The 16,265-nt window shown below is 36.3% G+C and overlaps 1 protein-coding gene across 1 annotated transcript in view; it reads left to right on the plus strand.

Annotated features, from left to right (window-relative positions):
• Positions 1-16,265, plus strand: part of LUZP2 (leucine zipper protein 2) — a 495,906-nt gene that overhangs the window by 197,199 nt on the left and 282,442 nt on the right. Inside the window, exons 2-3 of the mRNA XM_032358537.1 lie at positions 10,161-10,274; positions 13,651-13,721. The gene's annotated coding sequence lies outside the window, so the exon portion shown is untranslated. The remainder of the gene's footprint in view (positions 1-10,160; positions 10,275-13,650; positions 13,722-16,265) is intronic.

Genomic DNA, 16,265 nt, shown 5'->3' on the forward strand with positions numbered 1-16,265 from the left:
TCATCCTTTCTCTGATATGGATTTCTTTAATCACAAAGGATTTTTACTACCTCAGTCATTCATTAAGAATGTATCCCACCCTGTCTTCACTGCTGAACTTAATAAATGTTGTTGGCATAAATTCGTCAAATCCTGAGGTCTTTATGCACATGCACACACATGCATAATTTTATATAAAAACAACAAAGTCTATCTTCTTCTTTTCTTTGTTTGCTCATACCTTCCTTTCATAAATTTCCTCTCCCTGCAACCCTCCTCTGCCAATTCTTAACCTTTTTGATTTCAAATTTGTATGCTTACTAACATGATCCTATCTATATAGGCACATTCAGACACAAACATATATTTGTACATTCACAGAGCATGATTCATTGTTACTACTGTTATATAAATGCATCACACTTTTAATTTTTCCTCTTATTACTTAAACATAACTCACGGCTCTAATTGACATGTAACTTAACCTTAAAATAATATAGTGTATCATGTTGTCAAAGAAAATCAGAACCAGACAGTAGTTGAAGCAATTAAAAAAAAAAAACAAAAACACAGATTTTTACTCAGGGACTATTGCAGTTGAGGAAAAAAAGATCTCTGTATAGAACTGAGCTCAACTTTACATACAGCATGGACAAAAAGGGATTTCCTGCTAAGGAGTGGGGTGAGGTCAATGGATGGAAAATGATGAAGAAGAAACATTAGGAATATGGGAGGGTTCTGGTCAACCCAGGATTCTTACTGAAAGCAGACTGAAAATGTCAGATATTAGTATCCAAGATGCCCAGATACTGGAGGTGGGAATTCTGGCTAAACTGATTAGCAAGATTCCTGCCACAACTTGGTGCTATGGTCCTGGCAGATGCTGAGGAACTTGACTAAAGTTTGATCAGGGAGAGTCTTGTCAGTGTACATAACATGATTTATCCAGAACTCTTATTTTGTTTCCAGATATTTATGATTAATGCCCCTTTAAATTTATGTTTGCAAGGCCCAGGACTTTTATTTCTATGAATACATTCTCAAGTGTAGGATTGTTGGGAGTTGTGGGGGTTTTTTGTTTGTTTTTTTGTTTGTTTGTGTTTGTTTGTTTTTTTAGTTTAAAATACTCTAGCCAAAAGACTTGTGATACTTCAGGTTTTGACTATATTTATATGTGAGAACCTCTTTCTCCCAAAGGATGCTTTTCTAGCTGTCTTTTACACAGGGGCACAGAATGAATTCTGCCACACATCTATAGTCAGCTTTGGCTTCCCTTCGTTCATACTGGTAGACCTTGAAAGAAAATTACCTTGCAAACATCCTGGTGGTCACATGGACTGTTGAGTCTGATAAAAGGAAAAGGGAATGAGTGCCTTTAGGTAATACAAAGGTCTTTTAACAAAACAGTCCATGACCTTTCTGTCAAAATTCAGAGGAGTTTCAGAGTTCTTCTGAATTTCCTGAGGGCAGACATTGTAAGTGTTTCCCATGCTGCAATGCCCCATGGCCAAGCCAAGTCAAAGTCATTTTTATTCAATCTGCTTGCCTATGAAATATAACAATATATACTTTGGAACAGCTTTGACAACTGCAGGGAGAATAATTTAAATCTTTCTTCCTTTTGATATACTTTTGAGTTATTAATCTGACTATATATATATTCCTAAATACATATTTCTTGGCATTTCACAGAGAAATAAATCACCTATAGAAAGTATTTAAAACTCCTGAGCATGGTGTTTAAGAGTTTTGATATTTGAATTTTACCAATTTCTTCAGGTTTTACCAGTGGTTCAGTGAGTACCCTATATGCACTTTAGATGATGTTGTTTGCTGGTTTATAATGTATATACACTCAGCACTTCCCTTATACATTGTCATTACCTATGTCATTCTCTCTGCTTAGGATACCTTTCCCTCTGTTGCATTTAATAATCCTATGTGTCATTCAAGGCCCAACACAAATATGTTTTTTCCATGAAATTTTTCATAATTGTTTAACCTGAAGTTGATCTCTCCTAATGCCTTACTCCTGTCACATTTTGTCATATGCTATCCTCATCATGATGTGGGTTCTTCGTTCCTGTATATTACATGCTATTGGATTAGGGATAATGTATTGCTAATTTTTTTTTGTTTTGTTTTTCTCAAAGATTCTTACCTGTAGGAGGAACCAAGAAAATACTTACAGGGTCCATAATTTTTATAGAGACCATATAATGTGATATTTTGTCATCAAAGTTATCCAGGGTTGAAAACCAGTCATTTACTGTGACCTTGGAGAAATTATTCTGAACCTGTGCTTTCTTGCTTGTGAAATGAATGTAATATCACTTACATTTCTGGGAAATTATGAGAATTAATCATCTATGTAAAACATCTGCCGTGTCTGTTATATACTTGTATATAATAAATACTGGATGGTGTTTTTTTTAAGCATAAATGACAGGGGGTACCTTGGAGGGTGAGTCATTTAAGCATCCCTTGGCTCAGGTCATGATCCCAGAGACTCCCTGCTCAGCGAGAAGCCAGCTTTCCCCTCTCCTTCTCCAACTCCCCCTGCTTCTGTTCTTGCTCTCACTGTCTCTCTCTCTCTTTCTCTCTCTCTCTGTGTCAAATAAATAAATAAATAAAATATTAAAAAAAAAAGAATAAATGACAGGGAACTATGGTTATGGCTGCCATAATAAGTGATTCTTTAAATGTAGGTAGAAACACTGCAAATCTGTTGAACAGAGGTTTGCATTTCTGCAATTATTATTTTTGTTATATTTCTGTGGGAAAGCAAACCTTAAGATCTTATGACACTACTCCAGATCTTTGAATTTTATGAGGCTTAAATCTGAAGACATTGGAAACACTCTGGAAGACTTTTTCATTTAAAACAAAAGCTTAAAAAACAAAGTAAATTGGAAACATTAAAACATTACTCCAAGATAAGCTTTATTTTTATAATTTTTGCATTTAGAATAAAGTGAGAGGGGTGCCTGGGTGCTCAGTGGGTTAAGCCTCTGCCTTCGGCTCAGGTTATGATCCCGGGGTCCTGGGATTGAGCCCCGCATTTGGGTCTCTGATCAGCAGGGAGCCTGCTTCCCTTCCTCTCTCTCTGCCTGCCTCTCTGTCTACTTGTATTCTCTGTCTGTCAAATGAATAAATAAAATCTTAAAAAAAAAAAAGAATAAAGTGAGAAATATTCATTCTGACAGGATAGCAAAGGAGCAAAAATTGTAAGGAAGGATTTGAAGGATGGTGAGGACAAGTCTCAGGACACAGAAACCAGTTTGTAGGAGCTCCCGCTGGCCTGACCTAGGATCATCATTAAATTAAGTAAATATTAGTAGAAAAAGGAAGAGATACATAGTTCTAAGCATTCATTATTCTATACAGACTAGTGTGTAATTATTTATTAAACATACTATCTGATAATTAATTTCAAAATGAAGGAGTGGATAAAATATATGACATCCAAATTCTGAAAAGAAAGGAACTATATAGCTCTAAAGGAACTATATAGCTCCCTGGAGAAAGGGAGATGAGGTGATTTTTCTATCTAGATTGACAAGAGTAGGTGAAGGCACTCCAGGTTGATGTGAGAATCTTTAAATTCATTTTAATTTCAGTTTCAGTTAATTCATGCAAATGAAAATAGACAAAACTACATTTAAAGATTTTCGAGAAATATTCTTTGATTGATAATTAAATATGGCACATGTAAGAGGAAAGATACGGAAACTGAGCAGAGGAAACGGAAGGAGAATAAAGGTCATTTCAAGCCAGAGGGAAGATGGCCTTGACCTTGACAAAACCAAAGAGCACCAATATTTTAAGTGTTAAGTTGATGCCAATAGAACTGTAAGTTCAGAAAACCTGATTTGAGAGCAGCTCATTAAATGGATTGAGAAAAGAAATCAATTAATATATAGTGCTATAAATAGATAATTAGGACTTGAGCTAGGACAGTAGTTACAAGTAAAAGTGTTCAAATATTCAGAGTTAGAGAAGAGATGGGATTGAATCAAACAGCTGATTGTCTTTGAGAACAAAAGAAAATAATTAGCTAAATAATGGCCCCCGAACTCCCATCTTGAGTGAAATTGAACATATTTATTGTCAACATTGACACCAGTGGGAAAACTGAACAAAATGTCAAATCCCTTTGAAGGTACTGGAGGATTACTAGTGTGCAAGGTGGCAAGTACTCAAAGGACTAATCTCTGAGAAATGAAGTACTAAGAAGTTAACAACAGAGGCTATGCAGTAGATTATTTAGAAATATGAGCACTACCATTCTTGTACACTCATTTACAATATGATTTTAAACATTTTCTCATGAAATGAAGTGTATTTCTCTGCCTCTTGAATGTGTCCTGAACTTGTGACTTGCTTTGTGACAGAGGCAGTATGGCAGATGGGATGTCATACTACTCCGAAGCCTAAATCTTTATTTTTGCTGATTTTCTTGGCACCCTAACCAATTGGAATATGAATAAGCACAGGCTAACTTTCTTGGTGATGAGGGACCCATGAGACACTATCTTCACTCACAACTGATAGTGAGTCAACCACAGAAACAGAGCCATTTATTTGACCAGGAAATGATCACAGAAGCAAAAGCAAGCCCAGCCTGAAGGAGCCATGCCTAGATGAGCTTAGGCCAAATTTTTGACATTAAGAATCATGAAATAAATGAATGACAATAAAATGGACAAATTTCTAAAAATAATGAGTATTACTAATATTGACATAGGGACAGTTAAGGATATCTGAACAGTCCATATCGCTTAAAGTGTTAAATCTGTAAATAAAGACTTTCTCACAAAGGAAACTGCAAACCAGATGGTTTACATGTAAATTCTACTCATTCAGGTGAGAAATACTGTCAGTCTCACACAAATTCTTTCAGATAATAGGAAAAGAAGGCACACGTTCCAATTTTTTATGAGCTAAACATAATCTAGATACGAAGTTTTATATGGATTTGAGTACAAAGGACTTTATAACTAAATTTCTCCCATGACAATAAATGTAAAAATCCTAAACAAAATAGTAACCAACTGAATCTAACAGAATTGTATATAACCAACAAAATGATTGATTTCAGTAATGACAGTTTGATTTAATGTAGTCATTAATCATATGTGAAATGAATCCGTATAATCCAGCACATCAATAGTGTAAAAGAAAAAATGTATGTGATCATCTCAATGGATACATTTGTGAGACCAGTTTTTCCTGCGACACTGCTACATTACAAATTACTCTGAAAGTCTGATTGATGGTTTACAATCAAATTCAGTTTTCAACTCATGTTGAAGCATCCCTAGGGTGTGTCTGCTTCAGAGTATGAATCAAATTCAGGTTTGCTGTATATGTTTTCTTTCTGAAGAAGCCTGAAGTTGCAGGAGTTATCTGGGGGAATTTCTTCATGGGGCCATTAACAGGAGAATGAGAAACTAAGCCAAATTAGACAGACAACATTTATAGTCTTCAACGTGTCCTGTCCATTTACATTCTGTTGAAGAGTCACATGACCAAATGAATGGTGTGGAGGGTTCTCTCCTGCCTACATGTGTAAGGTGGCCAAGGGTGGGAGGAACAGAAGAGCTGTAAGCAAATAACATACACCACAATGAAAAAAAAAAGAAAATAAAAAACTAAAATATTGGACAGCATTCAGATCCCACTCATGATTAAAACCGAACAGATTTAGAAACCAAAAATAAAATAAAGCATTTTTTTATATCTGATTTTAAAAAATTGAAAAGTTAACTAAAAAAGCCTATCGGAAATACCATATTTGTGGTCTTAAAAGTTTTTCCTGCTGCAGTCTGGAATAAGAAAAATGTGTCTCTATCCCTGCAATTTGGAATAAACAAAGGATGTGTTTATTACACATTTTACTGAACATTGTAGAACAATCCTCGGTCCTTGATAGCAAAGTAAGATAAAGAATTTAAATAAAAGACTTAAGGATTGAAAAAATAAGAAATACCTTTGCAGACAATATGATTATACTTGTAAGAAAATACAAAATGCTCCACAAATAATTTTTATAGTTGATAATTTGCTGAATGCAAAATCATACAAAGATCCATGTTTTAATATGCTAGCAATATATCATTTTAAATGTTTGTAAGACATAATATTTATAATCAGATAAAAATATTTTTCATACAATTACAAAATTAAGTGGTACAACTCCAGTGAACAGCTCTGAATATAAAAGATGAATAATTTGATCTATACTTATATTATCAATGTGTATTCATCAAAAGACATCATTAAGAGATTGAAAATTCCAACAGCAGGAGAGGTAATTATGTTTTCGATACACTTCAATACACTTAACCATCAAAGAGCTCATGTATGGACTATATGAATATCACCTACAAATAAATAATAAGCAATGGGCAAACCAATGCACAAAAAGCAAAAGTCATGAGCAGGCATTTTATAAAAAATAATATTTAAGGTGCCTGGTGGCTGAGTCAGCTAGGCATCTGCCTTTGGCTCAAGATATGATCCCAGGATCCTGGGTTTGAGCTTCAGGTTGACTCCCCTGCTCAGTGGGAGTCTGCTTCTCTCTTTCCCTTGATTCCTCTCCCTGCTTGTGTGCTCTCTCACTCATTCTCTTTCAAATAAAGTCTTTTTTAAAAAAATCATATTTAAATATCATTTTTTGTAAGGTACTCACTTTGGATCACCAGTAAAATATAAATTACAGCTAAAAATGCAGTACTATTGTACAACCAGTAGAGTGACTGGAAATTTAAAAATAATGACAATACCACAGTTTATAAGACTTTGAGGCAATTGAAATTCTTCACCTCTTCTGTGATATAGCTGATTTAGAAAATTCTCTGGCAGTATTTACTGAAGCTGAAAATGTATTTTCTATAATGAAGCAATTCCTTTCTTAGTTATGTACTTGGCATACATGTATTTGTATGTTAAATATAAGGCCTATGAAATATTCATATTCATAACAGTCAAAACTTGGGGAAAAAGGTATCTGTTGGCATTAGAATAGATGCATTGCAATATAATTACTTATTACAATACTATGCAGTGATAAAAACTAACACACTATTTCTCCACATAATATGGACGAGTTTCACAAACTCCATGTTGTATAAAACAAATCAAATAACAGGCATTTAACATTTGCATAAATTTCAGACATAGGCAAGTGATTATGAAGTAGTAGAAATAAAAATATCGGTTATATTTGGGGAAGAGAGCGAATGTAATAAATGGGTGAAGTCAAAGAATTATCATCTAGGGTGCATGGTTCATTTTTAAAATTTATTCTGTGTTCACTTTGTGAGAGTTCATGAAATGTGTCCTGGGGATTGTGTAGTTCTTTTCTGCATAAGTGCTACAACTCAGCAGAATTCTTATTTAAAAAGAATGACCTGAAAACAGTAGTATCAGCTGAAAATTGCAGCAAGTATTCACATACATTTACTCGCTGATGAAACATAATTAATATAGCTATCGTAAAGTCACAAACAAATTAGATGGTCTACTATCATTTTCTCTACCTGGCATTGTTTAGAAGGTCTTAGCCAGTATAATTAGCAAAAAGGAAAGAAATAAGAGTTATGAGAATAAGAGATGGTATTATTGAAAGATAATATTGCCGTCCACTTGAAAAAAAACAAATCAACTAGCAGCTCCTTGTTATAGTTACTTTGTTTAATACTACTTTTCTTTCATAAGATACCTGGAATCAAGATCAACTTAGTCAAAGTTGGACTCTGAAAAACAATCTGGGGGTTTTGAAGGGACGGGGGGTGGGAGGTTGGGGTACCAGGTGGTGGGTATTGTGGAGGGCACGGATTGCATGGAGCACGGGGTGTGGTGCAAAAATAATGAATACTGTTATGCTGGAAATAAAAAATAAATAAATAAATTAATTAATTAATTAAAAAAAAAAAAAAAAAAGAAGCCAGCAACATTCATGTAGGCAGTGGAGTGGAAAAATCCACCACATTAACAGCAATAAGTCTAACACGAAATGAGCAAAAGTTACTTTGAAGTAACTTTAAAGCATTGCTGAATCATATAAAAGTCCTAAAATAATATATGAAACCATCTGTCTTTGGATTGAAAGCTACCCTTTTGTTATGTATTTCCTTAAATATAACTATAATATGAATGCAGTTTCAATTAAATTCCCTATAGGAGTTTTTTGAAATGGACAAACTGAATCTAAAATTCACTGAGAATACACAGATACAGAAAATGTATCAATGCAACTATGAATAAAAACAATAAGGGGAAAATATAGGAAGTAACAAATTGTAGCACAAGGCTTTAATAATTAATCTATGATTTAGTGTTGCAACCAATTCATCAATACATCCTAACAGAAGTTCCAAAACATACAGTAAAAAGGAATTTGGCACATCAGAAAACCTCATTTCAAAATCAGTGGAGAAAGGATTGTCACAACTGTGCTAATACAATTGGCTATGCTTATCTAAATTATATTGCCATCTTTTCATATATACATACATGAAAAATACATTAATACAATATATTCCAAAATAAATTTTGTAGTTTAGGAACAATTACCCAATATATCTTCACAACCACTTTTAAAGAACACTATTGGCATGTAGAAGATCTATTGGTGTAAGAGCAGTACAGACACCATAAAGGAAATTACTTATCCCCATGTATATTTAAAAAGAAATTGGGGAGTTAGTAAATGTAATAATCTATAACAGATATGGAAAATATCTTCGCTATAATGACAGTTAAAAACCTTACTGGACAGGAGCTTCTTTAAATCAATAGATGAAATAACTGTTATGGGTTGAGTTGTATCCCCCAAAATTCATATGTTGAAGTCCCCCTCACCCCTCAGTACCTTAGATATAACATCATCTGGGGATGGGTGTTGATAGAAGCTACCATGTTTAAATAGGTCACCAGAATGGGCTCTAAACTAATATGAGTGGAGTCCTTATAAAAAGGGAAGATTAGTCACAGAGTCACACACAGAAGACCATGTAAAGACATGTAGGGGAAAGATATGATCTGCAAGCCAAAAGAGCAGGCCTGGGCCAGAATTTTCCCTCACAGGCCTCATAAGGAAACAACTCTACCAACAGTTTGATTTTGAATTTCTAGCCTCTAGAATTGTGAGACAAAAAAATTTCTGTTGTTTGAGCCACCCATTCTGTACTACTTTGTGACAGCAGCCCCAGCAAGCTGTTACAAAAACTAACCCAAAATATGAATGGGTAGAAGGCATAGTCAGATGATCCCTAAGGAAAGAAATGCAAGTAGAACGATCATTTTCCTTGTCTACATTTTCCCTATACACACACACACTTGCCATAACATACATAAATATACACAAACACACACTACTTGCCCATTTATTCCTTGAATAGGATCTTAGAGCAGTAACTCGATCCTTCTGAGCTCAATTATTTTATGTTTACAAAATGAGAATTACAGTACTGGTCTTACAAAGACCATAGGAGAAAAGTAAGAAAAAAATATGTACAGATGATATGGAGTTAAATGTCTTTCCTTCCTGAAACTCGTTAACAATCTGTTCAAATTTTACTCTAATTACTGTATTTATTTACTGATTTCATAGATACTTTGTTTTTTCCCCATTACCTCTTTAATAGCAATAGAGATTCTTAGACATGTTTGGGAAGGGCTGTCTTTTCTCTGGGCTTCCTCCCTACCTACAGAGATGAAGCAAGACCCCCACGTTCTGCCCTGACTCTACCCACAAGTATGTCTCCCCACAGTCAGAACCTGTCTAAATATTTGAAATACATTGGTTCAGGTCATATCTCATGTTGTAAGGTGTCAAAGACCTTAGGAAGAAGTGTGGTGATGTCATGGAAAATAACTGTTTCCGAGAGGTACCTAATGAACCATCTTCAAGCTGTCAAAGACAGTATTGTTCAGGACTTTCTCTGTGGTTTAGAGAACGCTTAATGCAAAATAAAACCTTTGTTGTAAAACTGTTTTGTTTCCCATTTTTTTCCTTTTAGGTGGAAGAGGGAAAACAAAACATCCTAGTAATTAAGGTTCCAATGATCTAGATTTTGTTTGAAAAGCAAGCGCCTGTGATAGAGTTTAAAGAGGCTGAAGACCAGTGAAACTTTTTGGGGGGCTCTCATGCGATTTTTTTCTGTGTTAGACAGGACTATGAAGAGCTAGAAAAGCAGCTGAAAGAAGTCTTTAAGGAGCGAACCAACATCCTCCATCAGCTGACAAAGACATCAAGAGAACTTGATGGAATTAAAGTCAACCTTCAGGTGAGATGAAAACTAATTTTCCGGGCAGCAAAGGCTGAGAAGTCACCTGGTTTGTCTCGGTGAATTAGCATTAAAGACTCCTGCATTTTTTAACCAGTTTTGAATATGTTTTGGGGTTTGACCAAGGGAGTTATTTATTATCATATGGGCTTTGAAAAGAAATGTCATTTGAAATGCAGTCTGGGAATCTGTGGTTTGCAAATTCAGAAAGGAGAAAATTATGTGCTTGGCAAGGCCATCAGTCTCTCATAGCTTCTAAGATCAATTTGACCCCTGTGTTGAAAATAGGAATGATCTCTAGAAGAGAACTTTTAATTCCACAAAGGATAATTCTCAAGAATCTTTAATAATCCTCATTGCTAAAATGGGAAAATGTCTTAGAAAGTCCAAGAGTCATCTATGAAAATGTACTAATACTCCATGAAATCTCAACCAAAAACTAGGTCTATGTATGATAAGATGAATTTTCTGAAATATCTGATATTTTGATATTTGAGCGAACAGTAAATTTTTTGAGGACATAATTTTAATTTTCATAATGTATCTATCCGTAAGATAGGTACTATTGCTGTGATTTTTTTTTTCTTATTATACATGAGGGATTATGCTTAGATAAGATAAGTTATTTTTGAACGTCACAAAAGAAACCAGTTTAAATACAGAAAATCTGGCTTCAGGGCTTATGTATTAGTTACTGCACAAAACCATGTTTCTGAACCATGTGGAGTCAGTGCTGTCCTTAGTTTTCTTTTCCTTGAAGGTGATGATAATGATGATGATGGTGTCCATAGCCATAAAAGCTTATTGAACATGGTCAAGGCCTTGTGTTAGGTATTCTTTGTACAATCTTTATTTTTTACATAAAGACTGCTCTGGTTACTGGTAGTTTCATCCTGTAGGTAAGAAAACAAGACCTAGAGAAAGGTTAAGCAGCTCTAGGGGACACAGAGAGAATTAGGTGACAGCGCAGGTATAGGAGCCCAGTGCCCAAGCTCCTGTTTTAGAAGTTATGTTGCAACTTGAGGACATAAAAATAAGAGAAGAAAACCACCCATATTCCATTAGAGTACAGAGACAGGCAGCAGGGTAAGGACAGTGCTGCGATGTAAGAATATATAGAACATTAGGGAAGCCCTGACTTGGATGAAAAGGGAACTAAGTGAAATTTCTGTAGGAAGCTGATACCAGAGTTGCACCTTATCATTATGTAGAAATTCACCAATTATATGAGGCTGCAAAAAATGTTCAGTACACCTGCACCTTCTCAGACTCAGGAAGCACCTGGCACTTTGAAACTCTTATCATGCATATGGTGAGATGCCTGTGCGTGACCAGGACACAGTGTCTCACTGGTAGCCTAAGTTAAGACACCCAATCACATTTTGAAAAATTGCTTGATAAGAATGTATCATTTCATAGAATCATGTTTCTTAAAAGGGTAACAATTGTACCACTGAATGTACTTGCAATTTTTAAAATGCCCTTCTTTCTTTTTTCCATTTCCTGTCAGCCAGTGTACAAGGTATTTTTCATTTTTTATCTTATTAAATCCTCTTAGCAACCTCTTCACAAAATTTTACTCATCAAATGAGGAAACAAGTCTCAAATAGGCCAAGGAAGTGCCTGGTCATATATCTGATAAATACTGATTCTAGATTTTAAACTCACAGTGAATACTACAGAGCCCATTCTACACCTTTCCTCTAGTGGGGCTTCATGAAGATAGGAGCTTTAAAGTCTTGTAGTCTTTTCTCTGTAACCATAGCCCCAGGATGGATGTAATGCATGGTAACGCAGGTCAACCAATAAGTATTATGCTGATCAGTTAGTAGGTGTTTCAACCTTTAACATCTTCATAGGAACTAAGAATATTTTCTAAGTATAATCCACTTCCCTTGGCATTTCTGGGTAAATGATAATTAAGAACACGCTGGCTCTCCTACTGAGATATATCTTGCTGACTCCTGTCTGTACCTGCACTTTCCATTTCTGCATCTCATGTTCTTTTTCATTTGTTTGTTCTTTGGTTTTAAATTTCTTGAAGACAGTCATATGCTTGATCATAGTTTCCTTCAGAATGCCCAGAATATAACAGATGGTCAATAAATGAATAAGCATGTTTTAATGTATTTTTCATCAACTGTTTTTCCACATCTGTTTTGTCCTTTGAGCTTTCCAGTAACTGTCTAAAGTAGACACTTCAAAACTCTCATCCCTGATTTTCACCTAAGGAAGTCAAAGAGCAGATTCCGTGACCTGCTCTAGGCTATAGATGTGGGGCTTGATCTCAGGACCCCAGGATCATGATCTGAGCCGAAGGCAGGTGCTTAACTGACTGAGCCACCCAGGTGCCCAGAAAGAATTTTCTCTCATGTGATTTAGCCCATCACATCCCAATCAGAATGCTGATTCCACTGTATGAAAGTTACCTGATTTTAGCATTAGCCTATAAATTTGTGAAGGCAGACACTGTGCCTCTGCACAGGACTTTGCATAATTCATGAAAGGTATTTGTTAAATAGATATTAAGTAAACAAAGTATTTGCCATTCCTAAGATTGTCAATTTTCTGCCTGCCACAGCTGCTTTTCCTGCAAACAATATCACTCCTCCTTAGTTTCAACGTCTAATATCAAGAAAGATATGTTACCCTGTTAAATAGTTTATTGAGTACAAATAAGAAAGTTCTTAGGGAAGACTTAATGGGAGGGATTCTGTAATGAGAAGAGCTCAGTGTGCTTTTCTACTTGAAGTCATGGTCTGTGGATGTTGAATTTGCCAGAGTAAATAAACACTAATGACTGAGATGATACTTTATTTTTCCCCCTTTATATGCCCTATCTTGTCAGAGCAGTTACAATTTTACATAACCTTAGTTTTTCTGTGTATTCTGCTGCATTACTCATTAATAATAAATAGACAAGACCAAACAGGTACATGCTTTTGGGCTTCTTTGATCGTGAATTATGTCATTACTTAGCAGATTCAGAAAGGTCTTTTATGTCCGTGTGAATTTGTAGAAACGATGCTAGAGCTGGCTTGACATGCTTGCAGAGAACACAATGAAACTTCAGCTGAAGAGCAGATGTGTTTTATACTCACTTGTAAAGAGACCTAGGTATTGGAGAACGTTTTCCCCTCCACCGAACCCCTAAGGGCTGAGGCTCAGTTTATTCCCTCTCACCACTGGGTAGCACCTGTGCTTGGCGTCATAAATTCCCGTGGGCACCCTTAGAGCCCTGACGATCACCGTGCCTCATTTGCACCTTCTTGTTTCAGGACGGAAGAGCAGTCACACCTGTGCCGTAGAGACAAAAGTAAAGTGAGCCCCAATTTATCACTTGAATAAGATTTTCTTTTCCCACTTTTCTTATCAGTCTTTGAAAAATGATGAGAGATCTTCCAAAACTGATGTTGAGAAGCTTCTGGAAATAGGTCAGAGACAAAGGTAAGACTGTGATTTCCTTTCATTTTTTAATTTTTTTTTTTTCCCCCAGAGTGTCAAACTCCACTCAGAAATTTCACAAAAATTGGGTCATTCAAAATGCATTAATTCACTTCTCTTCTTACTGACTCTTGAAGGGCTCAGAATCTTACTGAAATGCAGGTTTGTATACAGTAAATCTATGGTGGGGCTGGAAATTGTGCATTTCTAGCAAGTTCGCTAGTGATCATAACGCTATGTTGCTTGTCTGCAGATCACAGAATGTTTACATGTCTGTAGAATTTTCCCCATTATCCTAGTAAGACAGACCCCAGCAAGTCTGCCGGTCAACAGACAGATGCAATAACACTGATTTCAGTGGGCCCTGTGTAATAGTATCAAAACTTGATCATGGTGGTAATGGTGGGGGTGGTGAAGAATGGGGTAATCTTATTAACAATACGAGTAGAATTAATATAATCTTATTAGTGTTGGATTGTGTTTTTTTAAAGAAAGTGTATTGTGAGATAGATTTCTATGCAGTATGAAAAGCTATATGATTGAAATTGCCTCTCAAAGGAAAAAGATACTTTAAGTAGAAACAAGCTACTATTTGTTATACATTTAGAGGCTCTGCCAGATGCTTTATATATATTTTCCCATTTCACCCTCACTGTTGTCTTATAAACAGTTATGATTATCACTGTTTAATAGATAGGAAACGGTTGCTCAAGGGCCTAAATGAGTTGAAGAGAGTTGTGTTAGGTGGAATTTACTCGACTGGTCTCACCCAGTAGACACACCTTTTCATGTTAGTTATCTGATCACAAAGCAGCCTAGATAATCTTCATAGCAGAAGATCAATTTCAGGGTTTTATCCCAAGTTTGAAAACTTGTTTAAAATGTGTAACTTGTATAATGTACACGAAATCAGAATAGAAAACTCAGTAAATTCTAACAATAGGTAATGTCTCAGAAGGATATGACATTAGATATATTAATTTTTGTTGATTACTTAGAAAGAGATATATAAAAATCATGGTTCTCTGAAGGTGAAGCAGGCTGTGTATCTCGTTTTGAAAAGAAGAGATACTAATAAACCATCAAAGAAAAAGAGTATTATTTTGGAATATTAAAAAATACTGACTGGGGAGGAGTCAAGATGGCGGAGAAGTAGCAGGCTGAGACTGCTTCAGCTAGCCAGAGATCAGCTAGATAGCTTATCTAAAGATTGCAAACACCTGAAAATCCATCGGCAGATCGAAGAGAAGAAGAACAGCAATTCTGGAAACAGAAAAACAACCACTTTCTGAAAGGTAGGACCGGCGGAGAAGTGAATCCAAAGCGACGGGAAGATAGACCCCGGGGGGAGGGGCCGGCTCCCGGCAAGCGGCGGAGCAACGGCGCACAAAATCAGGACTTTTAAAAGTCTGTTCCGCTGAGGGACATCGCTCCAGAGGCTAAACCGGGGCGAAGCCCACGCGGGTTCAGCGTGGCCTCAGGTCCCGCAGGGTCACAGAAGGATCAGGGGTGTCTGAGTGTCGCAGACCTTGCGGGTATTGGAACGGGAAAGCCGGCTACAGAGACAGAGCCGACAGTAAGCTCACAGCTCGGTGTTACCTTGAACTGGTCGCAGGCTCGGAGAGCTCGGAGCGCGGCCGGAGGTCAGGCAGACGGGAGTAACTGGGCGCTGTTCTCTGAGGGCGCACTGAGGAGTGCGGCCCTGGGCTCTCGGCTCCTCCGGGCCGGAGACCAGGAGGCCGCCATTTGTATTCCCATCCTCCGGAACTCTACGGAAAGCGCTCAGGAGACAAAAGCTCCTGAAAGCAAACCCGAGAGGATTACTCACCCCGGCCCCCCGGGTAAGGGCGGTGTAATTCCGCCTGGGGCAAAGACACTTGAGAATCACTACACCAGGCCCCTCCCCCAGAAGATCAACAAGAAATCCAGCCAAGACCAAGTTCACCTACCAAGGAGTGCGGTTTCAATACCAAGGAGAGCAGCAGAATTCCAGAGGATGAGAAAGCCAAGCACGGAACTCATGGCTTTTTCCCTGTGATTTTTTTTTTAGTCTTGCAGTTAATTCAATTTTTTTCTTTTTCATTTTTTTGTTTTTTTCTTTTCTCGCCTTCGGGTAAGTTTTTTTTTTTTTTTTTAACTGTTACCTTTTTCTTTTTTAACGATTTTTTACTAGTTTATCTAATATATATATTTTTTCATTTTTACATTTTTCTCAGGTGTTTTCCTTTTTTTTTTTAAATTCTTTTCTTTTCTTTTTTCTTTTTTTTTTCTTTCTTTTTTCTTTTTTTTTCTTTCTTCCTTTTTGAACCTCTTTTTATCCCCTTTCTCCCCCCTCACGATTTTCGATCTCTTCTAATTTGGTTAAAGCATTTTTTCCTGGGGTTGTTGCCACCCTTTTAGTATTTTACTTGCCCCTTCATATACTCTTATCTGGACAAAATGACAAGACGGAAAAATTCAACACAAAAAAAAGAACAAGAGGCAGTACCGAAGGCTAGGGACCTAATCAATACAGACATTGGTAATATGTCAGATCTAGAGTTCAGA

The sequence above is a fragment of the Mustela erminea genome, chromosome 9, assembly GCF_009829155.1.
Source record: "Mustela erminea isolate mMusErm1 chromosome 9, mMusErm1.Pri, whole genome shotgun sequence".
Classification (NCBI taxonomy): Eukaryota; Metazoa; Chordata; class Mammalia; order Carnivora; family Mustelidae; genus Mustela; species Mustela erminea.